General features: G+C 40.1%; 1 protein-coding gene across 3 annotated transcripts in view; it reads left to right on the top strand.

Annotated features, from left to right (window-relative positions):
* Nucleotides 1-888: 888 nt before the first annotated feature.
* The window catches only part of PLCD4 (phospholipase C delta 4), a 32,983-nt gene continuing 20,280 nt past the window's right edge, over nt 889-13,591 (top strand). For 2 of the 3 annotated variants that reach the window (XM_051983550.1, XM_051983551.1), the window contains exon 1: nt 889-3,011. The gene's annotated coding sequence lies outside the window, so the exon portion shown is untranslated. The remainder of the gene's footprint in view (nt 3,012-13,591) is intronic. The other variant, XM_051983552.1, reaches the window with a different exon arrangement.

The raw sequence follows: 13,591 nt of genomic DNA, 5'->3' as shown, positions 1-13,591 counted from the left end.
CAATTAAGGAATCAATGGTGTTGGGAGGGCAGGGTTCTGCAGCCTCACAATTTCCAGAAAAATTCATTTTAACCATTTGTCTTTTTTGGAACACATCAGCCCCACCTAAATTGTTACTTAATGCTGAATGGAAGCTGTTAGCTGAAATGAAGTCTAGATGTTTGCCAATGGCTTTTAATGGGGTTTTGAAAACATTTTAAAGAAATTTATCTTCGGGTGGAATGCTAAGAACAGAAATGGGGTAGAATGAATAGGCCGTCTGAGTTGCCAGAGCAGCAATCCTGGGACATGAGGACATGGGTGGGCACTCTGTCAGGAAGCTTCAAAAACTTGACTCCAGGTAGTAAAGTGAGATTCCATTCAAGTGGCAGGACTATAGAAAGTCTTAGGATTTCTTGAGAACCAAAATACCTTCTGACCTCATGCCACATGATTCCCAGTTAAAGATACATAGTTGAGCTAGATCATATTAAACCTTAAAGATCCCTTTTCTCATCTGGGACCTTCAGAGATGCAGAAATTGGCTTGCTGCTGAGCAAGCTGGGGCTACAGGGTGGTGGTCCTGAAACTTCCTGCCAACTCTTAAATGCTAGTCATAGGGCCTCTCACAAGACCTTTCCTGGGCACAATTCCCAGAAGATCCCTGGGCTACTGCTGTCCTGCTCAGGTTTCTGGTCCTTTTAATAATAGACAACAATGGGGGAAGGGAAAAGAACAAGACCCTGGTCCATGTTAGGACCTTAATTGAGATGAATAGTTGCTGAGCCAAGATCCTGTTTACCTTCCCGTTTTCTGCAATTTACCGGCTCTCTAGGATTGTGCTAAGCCTAAAAGGCAAGGGAATATTACTGAAAGATCCCTGGTCTGGGAGTTAGGAAGCTAGTTCTCATTATTGCTATGCTATCAAATGTGATCTTGGTTAAATCAATCACCTATTCCCTCTAAATTGCCATTTTTCTTGGACACAAAATAGATACTGAAGTACGTGATATCAAGGATTGCTTTCAATTCTAAAATCATTTTATGTGAAGATTTCCCAGAATCTTCCCTAATTACCCAGAAGGAAAGGCTTTAAGCACAGCATAAGATTTGGTGAGGGGTGGGGTGAGGTGGATGCTCCAAGAAAGGTGGATTGACCCAGACTAGGATTATATATGGTTCTGGGATGACTGGGTGAGAGGCAGGGACAGTAAATTAAGCATGTATTAAGCATGTAGACTTAGGAAGGGAGATGATGGACCAGAGCTCAGAGAATAAGACTGTCCTGAGAGATGGTTGTGAAGTTTGTGGTCTAACCTGCCTCTCTCTGGACCCCTTTTCCTCACCAATGGCAACCTTTGCACTTCCTTTAGTTTTCTTGGGCCCTTATATCCAAACAGAATCTTAAGAAATATGACAAATTTAAGCAGCAAATCCAATTGGGGGTGGAGGGAAGGTCCCAACTGTGATTTGTTGATTCAGGGAACTCAATAAAGAAACTCCAGATAACTGTCTTATGACTAATATAGTCTTACAAAGAACATATAATGTAAATTCTCCCCATGGTGTTTTGTTTATTATTAATAGAGTGTATGTCTTTAGCTAGAGGAATGAGGTTCTAATAATGAAAATTCAAGAATATTAAAGATAATTATGAAGATAAATATACATGTTTGAGGGTTAAATTTTCCTGTTGCATCTAAAATCATGCCATATAGATGATTACTTGTTGTTTGCAGTGAAAGACAACTTTTCTGGGAAATTTTCCTGAAGCTTTTTGCAGATTTTTTATAGACAAGAAGGAAGGGGGGTGCTCATTTTGCCCTTAGCTACTGAGGCCCTCTGACAATCTGACTTCATCTTCATGAAACCCTCATTTTATTGTCAGATAATCTGATCTTCCTCAGGCTTTAGAGCACTGGGGTTAGGACAGGGATGAGGTTGGGCTGTGTTGGGGGAAGTTGCAGAGCTTTTTCTAGGCCCAGACAGAATCACTGGGGCTGGGTACCTCCCAATTCAGGTCACTAGTGAGGTTTCAAGGAACAGCCAGCCAAGTTTGGCTCAGCTACTGCCACCGGAATAGTTTGCTCCTCCCTAAGCCTCAGGGTCAGTTTCACCCTCTGGAAAATGTCACAGTAAAACACTTGTCCCAGCCCCTCTGATGGTGGGGGATGAGGTGGGGTGCAGATGCAGTCCTTTTCCTTTGGATCTCCTGAGAGCTCCCTTCCACCTGCTCCCATCTCCAGCCCCGAGCTAGGCTTCCGGCTCCGGGTTTCCTACTAAATCCCCATCTCCCCCCCACCCCATTATCAGAACCGTATACTACCTTTCCACATTCCCAACCCTCTTCCTAACCTCCCCAAGGGACATTGCTATTCACCCACCCATTTATCCTTCAGTCGGACAAATATTTTTTCGGCACCTACTATATTAAACGCGCTATAAAGTCCCTGGATAATCTGAGATTAACACCGTCCTCCTTCCCCCACTTCTTCCTCCTGCCACGATGCTGGACTGGGTGCTGTACAAAGCAGGTCAGCGGACACTGGACCTGAGCGGTTGAAATAGAAACTGTCGAAGAGACAGCCTAGGCACAAAAGATAGCAGAGATCGGAGAATTACACACAGGAAAACTACCCGAGTTAAAAGCAGTGATTCACCAAATTGTACGGGCTCCAGATGCTCCTTAGATTTCACTCCGAGAGCTCCCGAAGACTTGGGGTCAGCGCCGGAATCAGGACCCGGGCAGCCAATGCCCTTTCTCAGAGGAGAGGTGGTACCTTTCTCTCACACGCCTCCTCCTTTGTCAGTTTCCCTGCCCAGCCCAGCGTCCTGGACCTTTAAGAGGCTGACGGGCAGGCGGGAGCCCAGTGCTCACCTCCGCCCCGCAAACGTCCTTCCCTCTGCTGTAACTCGGCCAGCCGCAGTGGCTGGAGCAGCCGCCGGAGAGCCGGGGAGGCAGCCAAGCCGGAGGAGAAAGGCGCGGGCACCGAGGGCTTCCAACCCCGGGACCTGGGGCTATCCCGGCCGCGGTAAGAGCACTTGGGGATCTGCTCCGTTTTACTCGACCTGGGTCGCTCTCACCTCTCCCGAACCTCTGTTCTTCCGCACCCCCAACCCGGCTCCATCCCGCGTGTGACCCATCTCGGGCTCAGCTCCAGAACTCTCCCCCAGGACAGCTCCTTCCAACGGGCCCCTAGGCTATCTCGGCTTATCCCCTCTGCTTTTCCTCCTTTTGTCGCATCTGTCTTAATCAACAATCTCTTAGCTTCTCTCTCTGGGTCTCTCTTTGTTTCTTTCTCCCTCTCTTTTTCTCCGTCTCTCTCCCCGTTCTCTCTTCCTCTCTCTCTCTCTTTTTCTCTTTCTTTCTTTCTCTCTTTTTCCCTCTCCCCCGAGTCTTTCTCCCTCTCTTCTTCTTCTTCTTCTTCTTCTTCTTCTTCTTCTTCTCTTCTTCTTCTTCTTCTTCTTCTTCTTCTTCTTCTTCTTCTTCTTCTTCTTCTTTTCTCTTTCTCTCTCTCTTTTTCTCTGTCATCTTTGTCTCTCTCTCTATCCCTTTCTTCTCTGTCTCTGTGTGTATCTGTCTCTATCTTTCTCTCTGAGTCTTTCTTTAGTTGAAAGATGGATATCATTAACAATAATAGATCCAAACTTTTTTTTACTAACTAAGGGCTATGATCATTTACCCCAAAGTTAAATTTAGGATGAAATCCCTAAACTTCTCTTGAAAGAGAAGAACTCTTAGTTCTTATTCTGATAACAGGGTCAAAAGAGAGTCCTCAGAGCAGAGACTATGATGTTTACATTATGTACCATGAAATTGTACAAAAATGGTTATTTCATAACTAAGCTTTCTCAAAAAGAATCTGAGACTAATCCGCCTTTTCCCAAATTCTAATATACATCACCTAATTCTATTTTGAACACTGCTGATATATTTAAATCACCTGACCCATAATTCCTTTCCCATTATAACGCTAAAAGCATCTACAGTGATGAGAATAAAATCACATCTTTTAAAACATAAACTTGACCATGCAAAGATTTATTTAAGCCTGTAAGTAGTAAGAAGTTGCAATGCATTTAACCAAGACATTCAAGCCTCAGACTACTATGTGGCTTTCAGTTTTTGGCCACTAGTATACGACAGAGGCATCTTTCCCTAAAAGAAAACATCCCAAAACAGGAAATGTGGAAATATTCTGAGGAAAGTTCGCAATGGAATATTTTTGTGGATGCTGGCTAACATGAAACTAAAGCGATTCATTTTTACTGGTAGATATTTTGAGAGCAATTGATCAGTGAGGTGAGCTGAGGAAATGCTGTTTGCAGACACAGGCATCCTAATGAGACCACATCTTATTTATTATCCTTTATGCTAGCCAGAAATCTGCGAAGTCTCTTGGTACTTCATTTGTATTTCTTTTTACATGCTACTTGGTATTTGAGAGTAGCATGCGATCCATCTTTCCAAAGATCAGTCTCTTTATATGCTTGTCCCAGAGCCCCTGGAAGCCCCTAGAACCCTGGAGCATGGGTTCTTAACTTGGGGGTTCATGGACCCTCAAAGCCCTTCTACTAGATTTTGGGGAGTCCTCTAGGAACTTAGATGGAAAAAAATTATATCCTCAGTTAACTTTTAACTGAAATGTAACATTTCCTTCAATTATTTAAAAATATTCTGAGAAAGAGTCCATGGGCTGCACCAGAATGCCCAGGAGTCCAAGACCCAAAAAAAAGATCTTGATGGTTGTTCTGAAGTCAACTTATACTTGCTCTCAAGCAGATAACTAAATTGTCAATATGAGCATTTATACCTGGGAAATCAGAGCAGCAAAGACTTGATTTTTGTTTTGTTGAATTGTCTAGACTTAAGAAAGGTAATATGTAATAATGCATATTAAACTTAAAAGTGTGTCACAAATAAACATACATACATACATACATACATACATACATACATATGTATGTATGTTTTGGAGAGCCAGTTGTTAAACATTTACTGTCATAGGCTTTTACATAGGACATGCCTTATGCTTGAAATACGTTCTCCTATTTTATCTTTTGTTCTTCTCTTTCTTGAAGCCCATCTAAGTAGATAGAAGACACAGGTTCATCATATCTTGACTCTGTGTCCTACTATTTGTTTAACCTTCATTTCTCTGAGCATTAGTTTCACAATCTAGAAAGGGCATTGGACTACTCTAACTGAAGAGGGGACCCCCGAACTTGGAAAATCCTGGAAGGAGAAAATGCTCAATTCTGTCTCAATTTTGCCCGGTGTCTTTTTCCTTAAATGAATTTAAGTTCCAACTGCTTGAGGAGGGAATAAGTGGGAAAGATTCCTTTCTAGATTCCCACTCCCGGATCTGAGCCAACTTTGGAGCTACACCCAAAAGCCCCTCAAGCTAAATCTCCCATTATAAAAGGGAGGCACTGGGACCTCCTCTTTGCAGAGATTCCAAACATGCTAGCCATGACCCTCTGTCCACTGGACCCTCTGTCCAGTGCCCTCCTTATCTCTACCTTCACCTATCTCCTTGCTTCCAAACCCAATAATAAACCTCTTTTATCAATCTAGCTCTCGGGCCAATAAATGCTTTTATTGGGGACTCGCACCGCTACTAGACCCCATTTATTGCTGTATCCTTGCGCCGAATCCAGGGGGATTGCAGGGGAGCTCCATTTGGCTCCATGTACCCCACACCTGCCACTAGACCTCAACTAAACCCTAATTTCATTTAGGTACCCCAAGTCTAGACCTCAACATAACCTCATGAATTTGGCCTGTCCTAAGTAACCCAGATCTTATGTATATTTATATCTGAAGTGCCCAACACTAAATATTGCACATAGTAGGCAGTCAATGGCCAGAACTGGAGAGTGGAGAGAATATTAGAGCCAGATTTAAGAGCTGCCATGACATGTGATTGGGCTAGTCATTTAATCTCTACATACCCTCAGGCAATTCCATTTGGCTGGAAGTTGGAGAGAAGGTGTGGAACTGCTGTTGATGGAGGAAGCTGCCTCACCAGTAATTACGCTCTGTGTGCTAATAAAATCACGAGTCTGGTATCTGTCCCCTATCTCTAAAGAATGGAAAATGTTACTCTAGGAAGCAAAGTGAGACTAAAATGGAACATTTTTCTCTTTCAAAAAAAGGAATTATAAACAACATTAAGCACAACACAATTAGTTAATCTTACTTTGCAACTATTTACATTTAAATCCATTTCAGTGAATAAAATGTTATAACAACTTTCCAAGTCTTTGAAATCCTCTCCAAGGCTTTGAAATCTTTGTCCCTGAATTTTCATTGACTTTTCTTATTTTGGGGCTTCCAGGGGCTCTGCGACAAGCATACAAAGAGACTGATCTTTAGAAAGATGGATAGCACGCTACTCTCAAATATCAAGTAGCATGTAAAAAGAAATACAAATGAAGTACCAAGAGACTTCGCAGATTTCTGTCTAGCATAAATGGTCAATAGTTGTTCTGCTGTTTTGGATGTCTGTTATTTCACAAAGGGCTTCCAAATTTTATATTTCCTCATTGCTTTTTCTCATTGCCTCCGTTTCCTCATATGTTAAAAATAGGGGAGTTGTCCTCAATGAACTATCTCTGAGTTTCTGTCGATATCTAACATTTTATGATTCTATGATCTTAGCCCATGTCCACTTCATTCTCCTGTTTCTTCTGAATCAGGTCAGCTAGAGACCCTGCCTAGAAGCAGGGAGATGGGGAATGTGACCTAAATTCTTCTTTGACTCTCTTGGAGACTCTGCCCATACCACCCCACCCCCGGAACCTCTGGAATCCCAGCCAAAATCACTATTATCTAAAAGTTGCTGGCAGTCACTCTAGGGCAATCGTTTCTCAGGAATTAGCTCAAAGCTACATGATCTGGGGATGTCAGAAGTTAAATCTTGAGCCTGCAACTCTGGACCAAGAGTCTTCTCTATTCATGTTTCACATTTCCCTATTATGGCATAGATCATTCCCTCTGCTCTCCAGAGTCCAGTGAGGAGAAAGGTGGAGCCGAAAAAGGCATGAAGATGGGATGTATTATTGATGCTATAGTGCTTCTTGGTCTTTAGCCATTATCTTCATTTTGGCATTCTGGTTTTGCTGGGAATACAAACTCCCTCACCCTATTACCCCAAATTTAATCTACTCTACTTCAGTTCTAGATTTTTAAACCCCCATTCTCACCCCAGCGATCCCTTAATTCTCAATCCTTCACTAACTATTGCTCTGATGCATCTGCTCCAATCCTATCTTGGGTATTAGAAAACTGGCCAGTAGATACCCCCCCCCAAAATATATATATATGGTGAGAAAGAGGGCTGCACTGGGAGAAGAAGGAAGGGAGAGGAAGAATGGAGGACAGTGTTTTACATTAAAAAGATATGTGTGGAAACTCCAGTTCTTTTGTGGAGAATGTTTTTAAATCCTGTTTCCTACTAGGAAATAGGGAGATATTGAAACCAAATTGAGAAGTCCTACCTTAACATTTTGCTTTCTAGCTTGGAAATGCCTGGAATTGAGACAGAGAGTATAGAAATAGATCTGAAAATAAAGGGAAAGAAATGAGAGAAGGTGATAAGAAGAAAGGACAAGGGACAAGGAAGTGAAAGGAACTGAGTTTTTAAAATAGGTAAAAGGAAGAGGGAATAGGTTGAAATGACAAAATGATGAGGGGAAAGAATGATAGAAAAGGGAAAAGAGGATGAAGTGAAGAGATGAGGGATTGGAATAGAAAGAGAAATATAAAAAATATGCAAAGCTATGAGGAGACAAATATGCATATGCAGGAATTCCCAAAAGTCTTTTTTCATCTTTAATCTACTTAGCTTTAATATGTACATATGTAATATATGTGTATATTATACGCATGTGTACATATCTATACATTTATATTCAAATTTAAAATATCATTCTTAGTTTCTGCTCTGACCTTTGGTTCCAGATCAGTACTCAACTCTTTCTAGTAGCCATTTCAAATTGTATATCTTAAATTCAAAATATCTAAAACAGAACTCATCTTTTTCTTCAAATCTATCTCTTTTGCATATTTCCCTAGCATCACCATTCTTTCAGTCCCAAGTTCTTAATTTCAACATTCTTTCCACTCCTGCTTACTTCACAAATCCAAATCAGTTACCAAAGCTCCTGGTTTCTACATCCAAATCCTCTCTTCAGTCAAACTACTTCTCTTTACTACCATAACTACTCTCATGGTACAAGCCATAATGAGCTCCAATAGTTACCTAAATTATTTCAGTGGCTTGATAAGTAATCGGTCTCTCTGCTTCAAGTCTTTTGATACTCCAGTCCATTCTATGCAAACTGATTTTCCTAAAGTAAAATTTTGACTATATCATGCCCCTATTTAATCAACTCCAAAGGATTCCTATTATCTTTAGGATAAAGTACAGATTTTTTTGGTTTGATTTTAAAAGCTTTTTCTTCACAACTGACCCCCTTCCTATCTTTCCAACCTCATTGTACAATATCTTCCTCTTCCTTCCCCACTTTCCAGCCACGTTACATTCAGCAATCCAGCCAAACTGCCCTCATTTTCTATTACTGAAATGCAACATTCTTTTAATCTGTATGAATCCTAACATAAAGTACTATATGCCACAGTGTCTAGCACTTAGTAGGATCTTAATAACTATTTGTGATTGATTATATTTATTGAGAGGGGAAGAGAAGAGATAAAGGACTTTGAAGAAATAAAAGCTGAAGAAATGGGTTGTGGGAAAGGAAATGACAGAGCCCAAAGCAGGGAAAGGTTATTAAGAAGCTGAAATTTAGAGGGGACTGGCAGGCTTTCCACAAGTAGAAACAACTGAATTTAGCACCCAGTTACAAATAATAAATATTCATATAATAGTATTTTAAAGTTTGTAATATCTTATATATATTTGTGCGTGTGAATATATATACACACATATAAGTAGATACATATGTACAAGTATATCCACATGTGTGCATGTACATACCTATATGTGCACCTACACACATCCACACATGTGTATATATAGGACATATCTACATGCAAGTATATACACACATGTACTGCACTGCACATTCACGTGCATGCATACTTTGCTGGAAACATGACCATGCCTTGGATACATGTGTGTTCATACATGCACGTACATGTGGGTGCATGTATACATGTGTGTTCATAAATATATGCATGTATGTGGGTGTTTGAGGTGTCAGGTAGGTGCTATTATTAGCCCCATTTTATAGTTGAAGAAACTAAGGCAATTTAGTTGTTGATTAAGTGACTTGCCCAGAGTCATACAGTTAGTTATCTTAGGATTTAAATTCAGGTCTTCCTGACTTTAATTAGATTCTAAACCTAGTAATAACCATTTGTTAAACTGGGAGAGTCATCACCTCCTGATCCCTTCTTCCTAGCCTCCTCTATTCTGCATTTAAGGTGATCGCTGGAGTGGGACATAGCACAAGTAGTCCCTATCTCTTCACATTTAAGCTAATTTATATGAAAATGTTCACTTAGAGGTCCTTCGTGTGTGTGTGTGTGTGTGTGTGTGTGTGTGTGTGCTGTCCCCGGTCCTGCTCCACCTGAGCTACAAAACAATGCTCATTTATGGTTCTAATAATAGAGAGATATAGAGGAATACAGGAGGATGGAGGGGAAGCAGAGAGTTAGGGGATGCTACTGGAAGAGACATGAGAACTATATGAAGGGTGGTGACTTACCTGATTGAGACTTGACTTGTTACCATGTGAGGAATGACAAGATAGGAAATGAGACTGTGGGCCAGGAATTTAGGGTCAGGGAGAAGGCCTATGTGGTTACTCCGTAGCAATAATAATAATTTATCATCATCATTGTTATTATGACAATAATAATAACTACTATCACTACTACTACCACTATTTATATAGTATTTATTATGAGCCAGGCAGGTGCTAGGTGCTTTACAAATATTATCTCATTTGATCCTCACAGCAACTTTGGGAGGTAGGAACTATTATGATCCCTATTTTACAAAGGAAACTGAGGCAAATAAATAGTATTTAAGTACCATAACTGTGATGGTTTTTGATCAATCGCAGTGTTATGTGTGAATTGAGTGGGACTAAGAAAAGGAAGAAAGGAGAGTTGGAAGTGGATAAGACAAGTGTCCATCTGGTGAGGGGAGATAATGTGTGACCTAGATCTGTATCCTCTTATTCAGCAGCCAGATAGCCTGGAAAATTGTCTCCGCAGGGACTTTAGCATGAGGAATCTTGAAAAAAGGCCTATTACTCCAGGAAAGATTTGTCTCATGGGACCTGCAGGGGGGTGGCGGGTGGGGGTGGGGAGCCCACTCTTACCTTGAGATACAGACTTTGCTGAGCAGAAGACAATCTTATTTTTTGTCTCAGGACCAATCCCTTCCCCCATGTAGAGTTTCTACCCATCAAAACCCTGTTCTAGATGAAATGAAAGCCACAGATGATTATAGCTTACTTGAACACAGGTAAAATCCTAATATGGAGATAGGGAAGAGTTGCATAGAAAGCCCTGGATTAGGAAAGTTTTGACAAGAGAAATCAAAGTTATTTCTTCCAACTGTAAAACAGTAGATAAGTGCCCTGTTCTTGGTCTCCATTTCAGGATCCTTAGTGAGGCTCCAGTGTCTGAGAACAATCCAAGGTTAAATAAAGTGGGTCCCACTTTTCAGACACAGACATCTATATCTCTTGTGCCACAAAAAGGGAATTAAAGTTCAGAGAAGTGGTGTGGTCAGTGCCCAACCCTCGGCATAAGATGGGTGAAAAGGGAAGGAGAGATTACACCCCAACTTTGGGGAGAGAGCTCTGGCCAGTTCTGGGATCTTTTAAAAACAAGGAAAGAAATCTGTTTTTCTGAAGGATGGGCCATTTGTTTTGCCCTTCAATTTCTAGACAGTTTATACCACTTAGAGGAAATAGGAGACTATCCCTTCTAAAGGAATGTTCTGAGTTCCAATCCTAGGTATTAGGTACAAGAAATATGGCTGGTGAGGTTCTGGTAAGTCAAATACCAAAAAATGAAACAGATCCTACTCAAAGGATTAACATTTCCATAATTATATAGAATAAATAATTATTTACGTATATAGAATAAAGTATATGGAAGAAATACAAAATAAAGCCAAGTCAGTTAAATTTAAGGTAGTTAATGAAGGAGGGTAGTAGTAATTTGGGGAGAGGAGAGAAGAAATCCGAAAAAAGCTTCCTGTAGGAGGCGGTTCCTTAAATGTGTATCTTTAAGACAGAGATTCCAGGAGAGAGAGGTGAGGAGGAAGTACATCTTAGGTGAGGGCTAGTTTGACTGGTTCTTAGACAACCAGGGGGAAAATATTATGTACAGTAAAGTTTGAAAGAACCAGGATGTGAAGATCTCCTAATGCTATTTTTCACCCCACCAAACTAGCTCAAATTAATTCTGGGCCCCAAATTTCTTATCTGCTCAGTGAGGCAGTTGTATTGGATGATCCAAGGCACAAGGTTCCAGCTCCAATATTTTATGATTCTCTTTGGCCAGAAAACCAAGAAGAAATAGATAACCCTGAAAAATGAGCTTCAGGAGGTTCAGGAACAAAAAATGCTAAAGGGAAAGATTTCAGAATTCTGAAAGGTGTTTACAGTAAGGAGAGTACTTTGCTGTTCTTCGTCCCCATTTAGACAGGGCAAGAGGAATAAAGTCTGACTGGAAGTTGCATGACTAATAAGAAATGTTTGGGTGTAAGAAGGCATAAAACACAAAATGAAAGGAACTCTAATCATTGCTTCCTAGAACTTTCTTGATGCCTTTTCTTTTTAAAACAGTAAAATTTAGGCAAATACAAAATCTTTCCTTTGTTCTCAAGAATAGTTCTTTTTAGATCTGAGTTCAAATCTAGATGCATATTAGCTGTGTGATCCTGGGCAAGTTATCACTTTGACTCAATGGTCTCAATTGTAAAATGGGGGAAATAAAAGCAACTACTCAAAGGATTGCTGTGAGGATCAAATAAGATGATATTTATAAAAAGCACTTAGAACAGTTAAAAAAAAAACTACTTTAGTTGCAGAAAAAAAATAGTTCTTTTTAAATGGTATTTTTAAAAGATAATTGGCATCTTTCTCTCTGCACTCTGCATTATTCCAGTTTTGCCTGGAAAATAAAAAAGAATTTAGGTTAAAGAGGCATTTGATAAGTAGGTCTGGCCCAAGAAAATAACACATATTTCCTTCTAACTAGGGGCTTAGTGGATAAAGTACTGGGCCTGGAATTGGGAATACTCATCTTCCTGAGTTCAAATCCACCCTCAGACATGTAATGTGTGACCCTGGGCAAGACCCTGTTTGCCTCAGTTGATTTGGAGAAGGAAATGGCAAACCATTCCAGTATTATTGCCAAGAAACTTCAGATGAGGTCATGAATGAATAACAAAAACACCTCTCCTTTACAGAACTGGGAGATTGTAGGGGTGGAACAGTACCTATCCTGTCAGATTCAGCTGATATTTCTATGCGGTCATAGAATTAAACCTAGAAAGGACTTTAGAGAGGGCTAGACCCTCTCATTTTATAGATGAGGAAAATTGGGGACATACACAGTGACCTGACTAATGTCACACAGGTAGTAAGGCAAAGCCAGGTTCTCTGCCTCTAAACTAAACTTGGCACTTTTACCACTCCACCATGCACTGGGTACATTTACAAGTTTTCTAGTCTTACTAGTTATCTTTTTCTTTTTTACTGTTTCTTATAAAGCATTGACATCTTGCTAAGTAGAGGAAGGGAAAAGATGTATTTAGAAATAAAATTGTATAAAACAAGCAATATCAATAGAAATATATGTGTATATATATTTACATATATATTTTATATATTTATATATATTATGTGTGTGTATATATATATACATATATATATACACACATTTATGTGCGTTATACATATATATTTTTAAAGTAGGCACATGAAGTCTCACATAAACACCTAGATTCTAAATGATTCAAGTCTCTTGGTGTGGATGAATTAGATTCCAAATGACTGAAGAAACTTTAGGCAAAGGAGATATCCTGGTGATCTTTGACACATAGTGGATAGATGCCAAAATACCGGAGATAGGGGGAAGTCCTGATTTTTAAAGAGCTGAGCCTGAAATGTCATCTCGGTGAGCTTGACATTAATCCCCGGGCTGATTTTAGAACAACTTATTACACAGATGAATTGTGAGCACACAGAAATGGAAATACAGATCACTAGGAATTAGGGTGGGTTTACTAAAAAAATAAAAATAAATTATATCAGATTAATTTTATTTCCTTTTTAAATAGCATCACGAGACTGGTAGGTCAAGAGAACTGCATCTATTTCAGAAAGTAGTGTAAGATAGAATAAGCCTGGGATTCAGGACCTCTGGATTCTTTCTACTGCCTCCTCTCACAGCCTAGCTATGTGATATTGGGGTAGTCTTGTTGTTTACCACGCGTTCTGTTTTCTTAGCAATAAAATGAGGGTGTTAGACTTCCGAAGAAAAACTTAGTCCAGACCTCTCAGAGGTGATTTATTTTTAGATATGGATTCCTGCTATGAGAGAGGTCCAAATTGG

The sequence above is a fragment of the Antechinus flavipes genome, chromosome 3 (genome assembly GCF_016432865.1).
Source record: "Antechinus flavipes isolate AdamAnt ecotype Samford, QLD, Australia chromosome 3, AdamAnt_v2, whole genome shotgun sequence".
NCBI classification, from domain to species: domain Eukaryota; kingdom Metazoa; phylum Chordata; class Mammalia; order Dasyuromorphia; family Dasyuridae; genus Antechinus; species Antechinus flavipes.
The sequence above is the reverse complement of the archived record's forward strand: the minus strand, read 5'-3'. Positions and strand labels throughout refer to the sequence as shown.